The sequence below is a fragment of the Bubalus kerabau genome, chromosome 3 (assembly GCF_029407905.1).
Source record: "Bubalus kerabau isolate K-KA32 ecotype Philippines breed swamp buffalo chromosome 3, PCC_UOA_SB_1v2, whole genome shotgun sequence".
Taxonomy (NCBI): domain Eukaryota; kingdom Metazoa; phylum Chordata; class Mammalia; order Artiodactyla; family Bovidae; genus Bubalus; species Bubalus kerabau.
This window is the reverse complement of record NC_073626.1, coordinates 111,955,001-111,968,663: the sequence shown is the minus strand read 5'-3', so window position 1 is coordinate 111,968,663 and position 13,663 is coordinate 111,955,001. Positions and strand designations below refer to the sequence as shown.

Here is a 13,663-nt window from a genome sequence, read left to right as displayed (position 1 = left end):
GGTGGGATGGAAGGGTGGTGGTGGGGAGGCTCAAGAGGGTGGGGATATATGTCTGATAAGTGTTAGTTGCTCAGTCGTGTCTGAGTCTTTGGGACCCCATGGACTGTAGCCTGCCAGGAATTCTATAGCATTCTCTAGGCAAGATACTGGAGTAGGTTGCTATTCCCTTCTCCAGTGGATCTTCCCAACTCAGGGATTGAACCCCAGATATATGTATACATATAGCTGATACATGTTGTTGTATAGCAGAAATTAACACAATATGGTAAAGCAACTATACCCCAATAATTTTTTTTTAAGGGAGAAAAGAGATGGAATTTATTTTAGTTTCTCTCATTCCATGTTGCCCATGTCCAGCCATGGAATCAAACATCCCCACTCATTCCTCTCTTTCTGTAACTTCTGCTAGATGAAAATAACACATAGCATCTGTGCTACAGGTATCAGAGAGGGCTTGACCAGAGAACCGAATAACTTTCTCTTTCCCTTTCCATCTAAGTTGCTGCAGCAGCCTCCTAAATTCCTCTTTATTGGTGGTCTCTCCCCAGCTCACTTCTACCTATATTCCACTACTGGATTAATTGTTTTAACTGACCATGTTACTGCCTAGCTGGAAACCTTTGATCACCCTTCTTGGCCTTTATTTTACCCTCAATCTAAAGTCAGCTGATTAAAGCTCAAATTCCCACAATCCTTCACTATTTGCTACCAACTTATCTTTCTTACGTTAAACCTTCCCTAGCCTGTTTCACAGTCTCTGTTTGAAATTAGTTGTTCTCTGAGCAGATCTCCAAATTTTTATATTACTTCACTATTCATTCTCTTTCTCCCATGGAGAAGGTCATCCTCTTCCTGATCCAGTTCTGCATCTGCCAACCTCCTACTTGGCCTTCAGGACTCACTTTAGTGCCACCTCTTGACTGTGTGTCTATTTCTGTAGTTATTAAAAATTGCTTGCATTATGGTTATTTGTCTGCCCCCATCTTCCCTGCTGGATTGAAAGGTCATTAAGGCTAGGGACTGTGTCATCATTAGTTTTATGTGTTTCTCTTCCTGTCATCTACACCCAGTTCCTGGCATGATGCTGTATTTATAGGAATAGCTAAATAAATGGGTAATACATTGAGTGAATGTAAAAAAAAAAAAATGAATGACATATGAATTCCAGAGAAATAAAGACATTTGAAATCAGTTCTCTGTACTTCAAAGAGATAAAATTTACAAGAGATGTAAAACCCATATTTTAAAAATGGAAGCAGTTATGTTTGTGTAACATAAGGTAAACGTTATGTGAATTTTCTAGCTCAAATATACAACAAAGTGCAGCTGGAAAAGGAGATCAAACTGAGATCAGTGACTTTCTTGAGAAGCTGAAACTTAAGCTGAGTCAGATATATGCATGGAACTAAGGTAACTTCAGAGGAAATGGTGTTTATTCTATTCTAATGAGATTTTTTTTTGTAATTGATTATATATATGCATGTGTTTACAACTGGATTGTTGAATCTGATGAAAAGAATCTTTTTTTTTCATTGCTATGTGCATGCCCTAGTACCCACTGTGTACCTGGCATATAGTACATACTCAGTAAAAATTTGATAAATGAGAATATTGAGCTTTTTATGAGGTGAGCAAAGAAGCAGGGATTGGAGTTCATATGGAATGTTTAGAAAACTGAGGAGAGTGATTGGAAAGAAGGGAGCTGCATTATAAAAATGAGTTCTGTTTTTCTCTAAGAGTTGATTCTTTAATGGTAACCATAGAAGGGCTTTAAAATGAGAAGCAACCATTGAATGAATGTGTTGGAAAAGTTCTCTGGTAGCTGTGTATGTGAGATGAGGACTGTGACATACATTTGGTTGTGAAATACCTCCCTAAAACCCCTGCCCTGCTATTTTGTTACAGGATTATTTAACAACTCCTTGATTTCAAGGGATTTAGACCCAAACTCAGGTTTAGGAATAGGCATATAACCTAGATGTACCCAAGAAGGTGCTAATTGGAAGCTTCGGAGGCGATTCCTGAGAAATGCTTCTCTCCTACCTCTCCTTACTGCTGCTGCATCTTGGGATCGCGACTGGGTGGCCAAGGTCATTGTGGAGATGTTGCCTCAGGCTCTCAACGACCTCAAGGCACTAAGATACTAATAGTTTCCTCTCACCATTATGGGGGAAAAAAGGAACAAATATAATTTTATGTATTACTATTCCAGCTTTCTGTTTTTCATTATTAAAAAAAAATCCTATTTCTCTTTCTTAAAGTCTCTCTCTCTCTTGCTCACATGAACACATATAAATTCACATAGATTTGGTGGTACCAGGAGAGTATATATATTGGAGGAGGAGAAAATAAGAATCACTTGCCTGGACAAATTCCTACTCCATTGTCTGCTTCTGAAGGTTTTAAATTTTGAACCAAAGAGTACAAGTTTCAAAATTTAAACTCAAAAAAAAAACAAAACAAAAAAAGGGGGCTTGAGTTTGAGAATATTTTGAGAATGAAGTAACTCATTTCTCTGTGTCTTTATTTTCTGATCTGTAAAATAAAATAGAATTATAGTAAGAGTTAGCTTATAGATTTATTATAAAATTAGAAGTCAATGTATATAAAATGTAGAGGATAAGATGGTCAGATAGCATCACCAACTCAGTGGACATGAATTTGAACAAACTTCAGGAGATAGTGGAGGACAGGGGAGCCTGGCATGCTGCAGTCCATGGGGTTGAAAAGAGCTGCACACAACTTAGCGACTGAACAACAACATCAATATAAAATGCATATTATAGTGCCTGGCACAGACTAAGTACTCAATGAAGGTTAACTCTAAGTTCTGTTCTTACTTTGGACCTTGGAACATTGACCCCAAATTATCACAGGTCACATCTACTCAGTCCTAGTCTAGTTACCAGAAGCCTTAGGGGTGAAATAAGTAAGTAACTGAAAGGAAAACATGACATCACTTTCCAAATATAGAACTTTTTGACCTTGTTATTGGAAATGTGGGGAGACAAGAGTCTGCAAAGCTCAGGTGATAGATAAGAGCAGTAAGAAGGATAAAATAAAAAATGAATAAATACTATTCTATTTGAGAGACTAGACCAATTAGATAAGAATCATAATTTTAGATGCAATGTGATGAGAGCTTAGATGAAAATTGTTATCAAGTGAGATGGAAAGAGTTTCGAGAAGTGTGGTGATGAAAACAGATTGGACCTGTCAACAGACTTAGGTACATCAAGTCCTTGGACACAAACTTTCAAGTTGCGAATTTTCCAAGATGTGAATGTGTGTTTGTGTCAAATCATATAAATTTGTTCACATGCATGCATCCTCTGTAAGTCTCCTACTGCTGATGATTCTTCAGCTCTACCATCTCCCACCTTCTCTCTCTCCTCCAGTCAGTAACTCTTCTTGCCTGTTCACTCAATACCAGCCCCAGTATGCCAGCTGTGGTACTGTATGTACTACTATACTTTTCAAGGTACCGTACCGTATGATTAAAATGTTTATTTTTTGTGTTTGTTTATTTTTTGTGTATTATTTGTGTGAAAAATATTATAGGCCTATTACAGTACAATACTATATAGCTGACTGTGTTGGTTGGGTACCTAGGGTGACTTTTGAACAAATTGGACTTATGAACAAATTGGACGTAACAAACATGCTCTTGGAATGGAACTCGTTTGTGTGTAGGGAACTTACTGTATTGTGGGTGGTAGCTGCTGCTACTGCTAAGTTGCTTCAGTCGTGTCCGACTCTACCCATAGATGGCAGCCCACCAGGCTCTGCCATCCCTGGGACTCTCCAGGCAAGAACACTGGAGTGGGTTGCCATTTCCTTCTCCAATGCATGAAAGTGAAAAGTGAAAGTGAAGTCACTCAGTCGTGTCTGACTCTTCACGACCCCATGCACTGCAGCCTACCAGGCTCCTCCGTCCATGAGATGTCCCAGGCGAGAGTACTGGAGTGGGGTGCCATTGCCTTCTCCAGTGGATGGTGGTAGGGTTAAGAAAATAAAAACAGGTTGTTATGTGTGCTTGCGAGCTCAGTCATGTCCAACTCTTTGCAACCCCCTGGACTAGAGCCTACCAGGCTCCTCTGTCCATGAGATTTTCCAGGCAAGAATACTGGAGTGGGTTGCTGTTTCCTTCTCCAGGGGATCTTCCCCACCCAGGGATGGAGCCTGAGTCTTCTGTGTCTCCTGCATTGGCAGGTGAATTCTTTTACCACTGAGCCAACTGGGGAGCATAAGGAAGCATGCACAGGAGATACTATCTATCTGGTATGTACCTAGGGGGCATGATTCCGATCATGGTTGTAACTGAACACAGGGTGAGTGTTACTGTTCTTTTAACATGAGAAGAAGGCTGGACATTTCACAGCATTTAAAACCAAAATGAATTAGCCTCATTATGGTGGACCATTTCTGGAAAACTCTTGGTAGTCAGTTAAGTTTTCCCAGTGACCTTTATGATGGAGGTTAAACAAATTGAGTGGAGTGTTAACATTTCCATCAAGACATTAAATGTGAGGGCAATAAACTAGCTTCTGCGGGGCCTGGGGAGGACCTGCATGTCTGCCCTCTATTTGTTTCAGCAGCTCTGGATTCCTCTTTCATCCACAATTTACAGCACTAATGTTTTTCAAACCTAGAGCAATTTGAATGGAGAACTCAGTTGAATTTACTGTATGATTTCCGTTCAAAGCCACTGCTGAGCGGAGCCTCACCAGAAACTATTATGAGGATTTCTTTTTGTAATGCTGAAAATGATCCACTTAAAACCCACTGAGACCCCAAACTTATGCACACAGATCCTTCTTCTGAATTGCAAGGCCTCTTCTTTAGGCTAAAAGATAACCTGGAAGATCTTAGCAAGTAATAAAGTAGGATATAGAATCTGATTCTCAGCCTAAATTTCAAGCAACTCCTCTATTAGTTTGCTGGAACATGGCGTTAGTTTGACACGACATTAGTTTGCTGCCATGACAAAATACTACAGGCTGGGTGGCTTCAACAACAGAAATTTTTTTTCTCACAGTTTTGGAGGCTAGAAGTCCAAGATCAAGGTGTCAGCAGGTTTCATTGCTTCTGAGACCTCTCTCCATGACTTTCAGATGGCTGCCTTCTCTCTGTGTTTTCATATGGCCTTTTTTCTATGTGGGAACTCCTGATGGCCCTCTGAATATGTTGCTAGATGCAATCATATTCTGAAGTACTGAGGAGCAGGGCTTCAGCATATGAGTTTTGGGTGGGTATAAATTAGGCCATAACACTCCATCCTCTGGACCTTCAAAGTTCATTGTTCTCACATGCAAAATACATTCATCCCCACCCCAGCAGCTCCCCAAAATCTTAATCCAATCCACCAGCAACTCTAGGTTTACAATGTCATCTGTATATCATCTAAATCAGATACAGGTGAGATTCAAGGTAGGTATCCTGAGGCAAAATTCCTCTCTTCCTTTGAACCTTTGAAATCAGACAAGTTATTTGCTTCCAAAATAGAATTTCAGGGACAGGTACAAGATAGACATTTCAATTTTAAATGAGGGAAATTGGAAAGACGAAAGGGGTCATAGGGTTAAAACAGGCCCAAAACAGAATAGTACTCTTGCCTGGAAAATCCCATGGATGGAGGAGCCTGGTGGGCTACAGTCCGTGGGGTTGCACAGAGTCGGACACGACTGAGCAAATTCACTTTCACTTTTCACTTTCATGCACTGGAGAAGGAAATGGCAACCCACTCCAGTGTTCTTGCCTGGAGCATCCCAGGGACAGGGGAGCCTGATGGGCTGCCATCTATGGGGTCGCACAGAGTAGGACACGACTGAAGCGACTTAGCAGCAGTGGCAGCAGCAACATTATATTTACCCCTGATAGCTCAGTTGGTAAAGAATCCTCCTACAAAACAGGAGACCCCGCTGAAACCAAGGTGGTACTTCCTCTGTCCCTACCCCTACCCCTGAAACTGAGAAAAAGATGATTTTGCCCCAAGTACCTGTTCCCTCTGGGCTCAGAGTGGCAATGACAACCCTGCTGATCTCTGAATCACCTTTAGGTCAGTGTTCCCTTTTCTTGTTGACAGCCAATAACTTTATGTCCTGTCCTATAGAATCTCAGAAATATGACAGCCTTCCTTCATTTTGTACTTTCTCTGTCCCCTTCAAAACAAGCTGGCAGAGTTTCTGCTGAGATAATTGATTGGATTCATCTATGAGTCACACTCTTACTAATCTTTTTATCTAATGGATGTTCAGCCACACCCTTGGTGTTGTCTCCAGAGTGTACTTCAATTTTTTTTTTTTTGCAATATGAATAGGTTGATAATATTCTACAGCTTCGAGTTTTGTTTTTGTTTTTGCATAAAAATGTTTTCTTCCATTTACCTTTCTCCTCTCATATTCTACTATAAGCAAGCAAAAAGAAACCCAGCTACACCTTCGATAGTTTGCTTAGAAATCTCCTCTGCTTTCTAGGTGGCGCTAGTGATAAAGAACCTGCCTGCCAATGCTGGAGACAAGAGGCACAGGTTCGATCCCTGGGTTAGAAAGATCCCCTGGAGGACGGCATTGCAACCCACTCCAGTGTTCTTGCCTGGAGAATCCCATGGACAGAAGAGCCTGGTAGGCTACGGTCCATAGGGTCACCAAGAGACTGACACGACTTAGCATGCCTGCAAATATCCAAGATGATCACTCACAAGTTCTACTGTCCACACAAAACATGAGAATATAATTCAGCCAAATTCTTTGCCAATTTAAGGATTACTTTTTCTCCGTTTTCCAGTACCCTGATTCTCATTTATATCTGAGGTCTCACCAGTAGTACCTTTAATGTATTTAAACATCTTGCATATTAGCATTTACCTATCAACAGTTTCTTCAAGGGAATTTAGTTAATTTTGTGTCTTTGTTTTTACATTTACCTCAAACCTCTTCCAGCTTCCAATCATTATCCGGTTGCAGAGCCACATCCACATTTTGAGATGTTTGCTACAGGGGCATCCACTTGATGGACCCAAACTCTGTATTAGCTTACTAGGGTTGTCATAACAGAGTACCACAAACTGGGTAAATGACCTAAACAACAGAAGTGTATTTTCTCACAGTTCTGGCGGCTGTAAGTCTGACTTAAAGGTGTCAGCAAGGTTGGTTACTTCTGGAGGCTCTGAAGGAGAATCTTTCCTCATCGCTCCCCAGCTTTTGTTGGTAATTATCAACTCTTGGCTGTTCTTGACTGGCTGCTGTATCACTCCGGTCTCTGCCTCTGTCAACACGTGGTAGCCCTTCTGTGTGTCCCCGTGTCTCTGTGTCTTCTGTCTGGCTTTCTTACAGTTGTCATTGGGCTTGGAGCCCACTCTAATCCAGTATGGTCTCGTCTTAACTTCATTACATCTTTAATATCTTATTTCCAAGTAAGGTCACTGTCACAGGCACTGGGGACTAGAACTTCAACATATCTTTTCACACTCCCAGCACAAAGCAGTGTTATTTCTGTCCTTTCTCTTCTGTGATTGAAGGTTACCAGAGTTGGACTCAAAATTTTACTCTTCTGTCAAGCTTTTCCATTCTTTATGCAAGAGACCCTATCTTGAATTGACAGGACATGGTGACTAATTTGAAAAAGGTGGAGATAAAAAAATAAAGAGTCAGATGGCTTCACTCTAACAGCCTTATCAGTCCCTGAGATAAGCTTGAAGAAGTCATTATATGCAGAGTACGTAGGGAAGATGCTCTCTTTAGCAACCCTTCTATTCAAGCAAGGCATTATCTTAGGACTATGTGGTCTTTGCTTCCAAGTGTAAAATTCTAATTACTATGGCCTACAGCTCCCTAAATGAGTTACCCATATCCACTTCTCCATGCTCAATTCCTGCCTCTTTTACTGTTACAAACTTTCTTGTCGTTGTTCAGTTGCTTAGTCATGTCCAACTCTTTGTTACCCCATGGACTGAAGCATCCCTGTCCTTCACCATCTCCCAGAGCTTGCTCAAACTCATGTCCATTAAGTCAGTGATGTCATCCAACCATTTCATCCTCTGTCATCCCCTTCTCCTCCTGAACTTGTCATAAATCTGTATATTTCCTTTTTCTTCTTGAGTTAAGAAAAAGAAACAAGTTTTTGAGCTTCATGCTGGGAAATCTTCCCAGCCTCTTTTGCAGTTCGACTATCCATCTGACACTTCTTCTGGTCAATGAATGAATGTGAATGAAAGTATTGTGTTGGCTTTCAGGGAACATCCTTAGAAGAAGAGGTTTCTTTTTCATCCTTTCCACCTGCCCATAGCTGGAATTCAGTTATGAGGGCTGAGCTCACATAACCATTTTAGATCATGAGGCAGATGATGAAGCCATAGTAGAAAAAGAACCTGGGCCTCTGATGGTTTTTTGAAGCTGCCTTTCTAATTCTAGATTAATGATTTCTACTTCAGCTACACTTACTTTAGAATTTTTGTTATTTGATGCTGACTCTAATCCTAACTGATACATCTTCACACTGATTATGCCTCAGTGACACTGTACTGCTTTGTTTTTGAAAGCACCAAGTACAATTTGAATTAAAAAAATTACATTTACAATTACCTCTGCCTGAAGTATCTTTTTCTGATTTTTGTGGTTGTGTGGCTGCCTTCTGGTCCTTTTTCCAGCTATGGCTTATATATCACTTCTTGATAGAGTCCTTGGCTTAAATTACTGACTCCATCTTCATTTTGATTCCAGTTTCTCTCCATCTTTTTACCTCTTCTTTGCTTGGAGCAACTCTTGTTACTTTCCGAAGATACTTTATTTTTTTACTTGCTTATTTTCATTCTCTCCATAGAGCATAATCTCCAGCATCTTGTGTATCTTTTCATCATTATATCTACAATGCCTAGACAATATTGTGACAGTAAGCACTCAATAAATATGTATAGAATAAATGAAGTCTTCTTCTGCATCCTCTCTTACCCTTAGAAGGGTACAAGATTGTATTACCTTTTGTTAAAAAAAAAAAATCAATAGACAGAAGCCTCAATTAAATAGTCTGGAGATCAGAAAGGGGTGCTCTCATGCCCTGTAATGTTAGTAGAGCCCAACAATAGGAAGAAGAAAGACTCATTTCCTGACAAGAACTCAGCCAATGAAGAGTCATGAACTTTGTTTACAATAGCCTTTCCAAATTCCTTTTCTTCTCTATAAAAACTTTGTTCTTCTCTTGCTGTCTGAGGACTTGCCCTTGGCCATACTTGCCATGATTGCAGAGCCCAAATTGCAATTCTCTGCTGATCCTGAATAAATTCACCTTTGCTGGAAAAATAGCTGGGACTCAATTTGCTTTAGGTCAGCATTTTTCTTCTGTCTTTGTTTCTTTCATTTATGTGACCAATAACTAAAAAAAGAATCTTGGAATTGTTACTGAGATTTGGGCTTTGTGTTCTTCCTTCTTGAACTCGCTTTGTATGAGCCAATGACTCACAAAATTGTTTTTACCGTCTAAACAGGAACAATACACAAATTAGCCTAGTAAATGACACATTTATTCAGGAGAATGATCTGGCTTTAGAGCATAATTAGTTCTGTATATTTTTAAATAATTGTCTCTTAGATTTCATTTAAAATATTTGAAGATGTTTGTGTGTCAATACTTGGACCCTGAGTGTGTGTTCAGTTAGACTCCCAGTTAGAAAATTGAAAATTTCTATTCATAAAACTATTCTGAGTGTGGATATAATCAGTGTGATGGAGTAGAAAGAGCATATACTTTGAGTCAGACATTTGAATTCTGTTACTGGACTTCCCAGGTGGTGCTAGTGGGAAGAGGAGCCTGGCAGGCTACAGTCCATAGGGTCTCAGAGCTGGACATGACTGAAGCGACTTAGCACACATGCACTGGGTCTGTGGACACTGGTTTTGTGGCCTCGGGCAAATTCCCGGATGTCTCTGAACTGCTTTCTCTATCTCTCCAACAGGAAAGGTGATAACTCCCTTACTGGGTTCTTATTAATAAAATTGGAAGAGATTATGCATATAAAGGACTCAGTAAGAACCCAGTAATTGTCAATCTCTTTCCCTCTGTTTAAGTAAAATTGCATAAAAACAAACACAAAAACAAGCAGAAAACATTTCTTTTTAAGTCCTTCTGTTGTGAAATAGAAAACATATATAGGTAAGTGAATACAACATAACCATATAGCTTAATGGATTATATACTGACCATCAAGTTAATATATTGAATACTGAGTCCAGAAGTTAAACATCACTGGTGCCTCCAATCCTTGACACAAGCAGATCTCTTCCCTCCTCTTCCTCAAAATGATAATCACTATTTTGACTTCCATAGTTATCTTACCCTTTCTCTTCTGAGGATTTAAAACCTAAGAACACAAGTCTCAGCACTGTACTGCTCACTGTTAAACACCAAGGGACTTTAGCGGCATTGACCATAACATAATTGGCCCTCCATACGCAAGGTTCCTCTGTATCTATGGTTCTGTATCTGGACATTCAGCCAACTAAGCAACCACAAATCATGTAGTAAATAGTGTTTACTGTTGAAGAAAATCCACGTATAAGTAGACCCCTGCAGTTCAAACCTGTGTTGTTAAAGGGTCAACTATTGTTTACTTTTGAACGTTTTTGAAATGTGTAAATGAAATCAGATGGTATATATTATTTATTTATTGGAGTATAATTGCTTTAAAATGTTGTGTTAGTCTTTCAGTTGTGTCCAACTTTTGCAACCCCATGGACTATATATAGCCCGCCAGGCTCCTCTGTCAATGGAAATTTCCAGGCAAGAATACTGGAGTAGGTAGTCATTTCTTTCTCCAGCAGATATGTATACATATATCCCCTCCCTCTTAAACCTCCCTCCCACCCCCATCATCTCATCCATCAGATGGTATATATTCTTTACTGTTCAGCTTCTCTTATTCAAAACTGTATATTTAGGAATTTATCTGCAATGTGCATATGTCTGCAGTATTCCTTTTAGGTTGAATCTAGCACTCCAAATTATGAAAATAATCATATTTTATCTATTCTATTCATTATGGACATTCTCCCCCCTCCCCCACTATGGGGATATTATAAATAAAACTGCTATCTTTATTATTTTTGTCTCTTAGAATACGTGTACCAGTAATTTTTTAGGGTATAAGAAATTGGAGTGAATATGCATATCATAACTTTACTAGATGATCTAAAAGTGTTTCCAAAATGGTTTTAACACTTGGTTCTCCCAGCAGCAGTATAGGAGACTTTCTCCTGTTCCTTGTCCTTGCTTCGATTTTCTTTTCCACAGTAAAATTTGTGAACAGCAAATTGACTTTCTTCATAGTGAAAGCAAAACAAAAAAGGAGAGACTAGGATAATAATAGTCACTTAAGGAAAACCAAAACAGTGCCATTTCATTGAAGTGAATTTAAGGAATGAGACATAATAGCTGTTAGTATTATAGAAAGATAATCACGCTTGCCCCTTTCCTCTCCCCGAGGAGACCCCATGGATCTGATTACCTTCAATACCCTAGGGCGGTAATTATGTCCTGCACCAACAATGAGACACCCAGAGTGTTGTTATCAAATTCCTCTTAGCACTGTAGCTAAACACATTAAATGAGGACTTTGTCAACTCTGAGGTCTGTGGGGATTAATCTGCCCTTTCTCAGTATGTAACTGACAGTTGAAATGTTTTTGGAAACTGTTTTGCATTTTTTTTTCCCTCAAGGGTCCAGGAGGAATTTCTTATTTCAGAAAGACCAAAAGTAGAGAATAGAGGATTTCATTAGCTGAAAAATGAAACTGAAATCCATAAACATGACTCCAGAAGGATGGATAGAGAAGGTTAAAGAAAAAAAGGATATTAAGAATTCCTATTATGTTTACATTCATAGAATTTAAATGCTTCCTCAAATAAATGCAAAGACCTTTATTAATGATTTTTTTCTTAACAAGGCTGGTTGAGGAATGACTTGAAGGCACAGAGCTTAATATATATTCAAATATTTCTGTTTATGTCTCTCTTACACTTACAATATGGGGTCTTATATTTACTTTGTGCTTTCCAATTAACAAGCTACTTTTCTTTTTGCCTTCTAATTTTCTTCCTCTGAGAAAATTTTCATTTATACAGATTATATTTTTTCCTTAGTTTATTGTATATGTAAATTTATTTATGAAACTATTAATAGCAACCACCATTTATTGAGTCTTACATAGTCACTGATATTTTGCAAAATGTTTGGCATAGATTACCTTAAGGAATAGACTACCTTAATTTTTCACATCAATCCTAGGAGATGGATTATATTATATTCATGGTGGAAATCAAGAGACAAAGCTCAGAGAAGTTCAAGTAGCCTGGTCTAGGTCATAGTTGGATGCATAGTGTAGCTTGTCTGAATTCTAACACAATGTTTATTTCAGAGCACTCGCTGGTGTTTCTCATAAGAGTTGAGAACTGGCCTTTGGGTGTCTGATCCTTGCTTATTTGACAGTGTATTGCAAGGTATCTAGTACTAGCACTCCTACATGCCTCTGGTCCTTGCAGGGGCGGCAATGGTGGTGGCCATGTTATCCACCATGGTTCATTCTAGACCAGCAGGCGCTGCACTCAGTTACTGTGTCGTGTCTGACTCTTTGTGACCCCATGGACTGTAGCCCGCCAGGCTCCTCTGTCCAAGGAATTTTCCAGGCAAGAATACTGGAGTGGGTGCCATTTCTTTCTCCAGAGGATCTTTCTGACCCAGGGATCATACCCACATCTCTTGTGTTGGCAGGTAGATTCTGTATCACTGCACTACCAAGTCTAGTAGGACCAAGGACCTATTGTCTGTGGACCTGTCTGTTATTTCCACAGGCCTCTGAGATGTTCAGAGAAAGTGACCATGTATAATGCATTTTGTCCCTTTAAAAAAAGTCTTGTAGACAAAAAAGACATGTCATCAACATTTCTTTAATGGTTATTGAATATTAATATTTAAAAAAATGACAATGTCAAGAAAAGAGACTTCCTTAAAGTTATACAACAAGTGCTGAGCTCAGGCTCTACTCAATGACCTTTAGAGAAATAAAACACTGTGGAGATAACTGTTTGAGAAGACTGACCTACATGAGGTGTTATTTTGGTACAAAAGAATGAGGTTTGTGTTGATACGATTCTGGCCACAGTGTTAGGATCTTAATTCTCTCTCTCTCTGGTTTTGGTTTTATTTTTAACTCTTATTTGTTGAACACTTTCAATATGCCAGGTGTTGTTGGAACTGTGAACTGTGTTATATATATTATTTAGCAATTTAGTGAGGTTATTATCCACTGAATTCTGTTTTTAATAGTTAAAGCTATTAATACTTAAGAGATGAGTAAACTTGCCCGTAGCTCAGCTGGTTAAGAATCCGCCTGCAATACAGGAGAACCCCGTTTGATTCCTGGGTCAGGAACTTCCCCTGGAGAAGAGATAGGCTTCCCACTCCAGTATTCTTGGACTTCCCTGGTGGCTCAGCCAGTAAGGAATCCGACTGCAATGTGGGAGACCTGGGTTTGATCCCTGGCTTGGGAAGATCCCCTGGAGGAGGGCATGGCAACCCACTCCAGTATTCTTGCCTGGAGAATTCCATGGACAGAAGCGCCTGGCTGGCTATAGTCCATGGGGTTGTAAAAAGCTGGACACGACTGAGTGACTAA

General features: G+C 39.5%; 1 long non-coding RNA gene across 2 annotated transcripts in view; it reads left to right on the top strand.

Annotated features, from left to right (window-relative positions):
* The first annotated feature begins 6,995 nt into the window (after positions 1 to 6,995).
* Positions 6,996 to 13,663, top strand: part of LOC129647747 (uncharacterized) — a 127,221-nt gene continuing 120,553 nt past the window's right edge. For both annotated transcript variants that reach the window (XR_008712479.1, XR_008712478.1), the window contains exon 1: positions 6,996 to 7,208. This is a non-coding gene — a long non-coding RNA (uncharacterized LOC129647747). The remainder of the gene's footprint in view (positions 7,209 to 13,663) is intronic.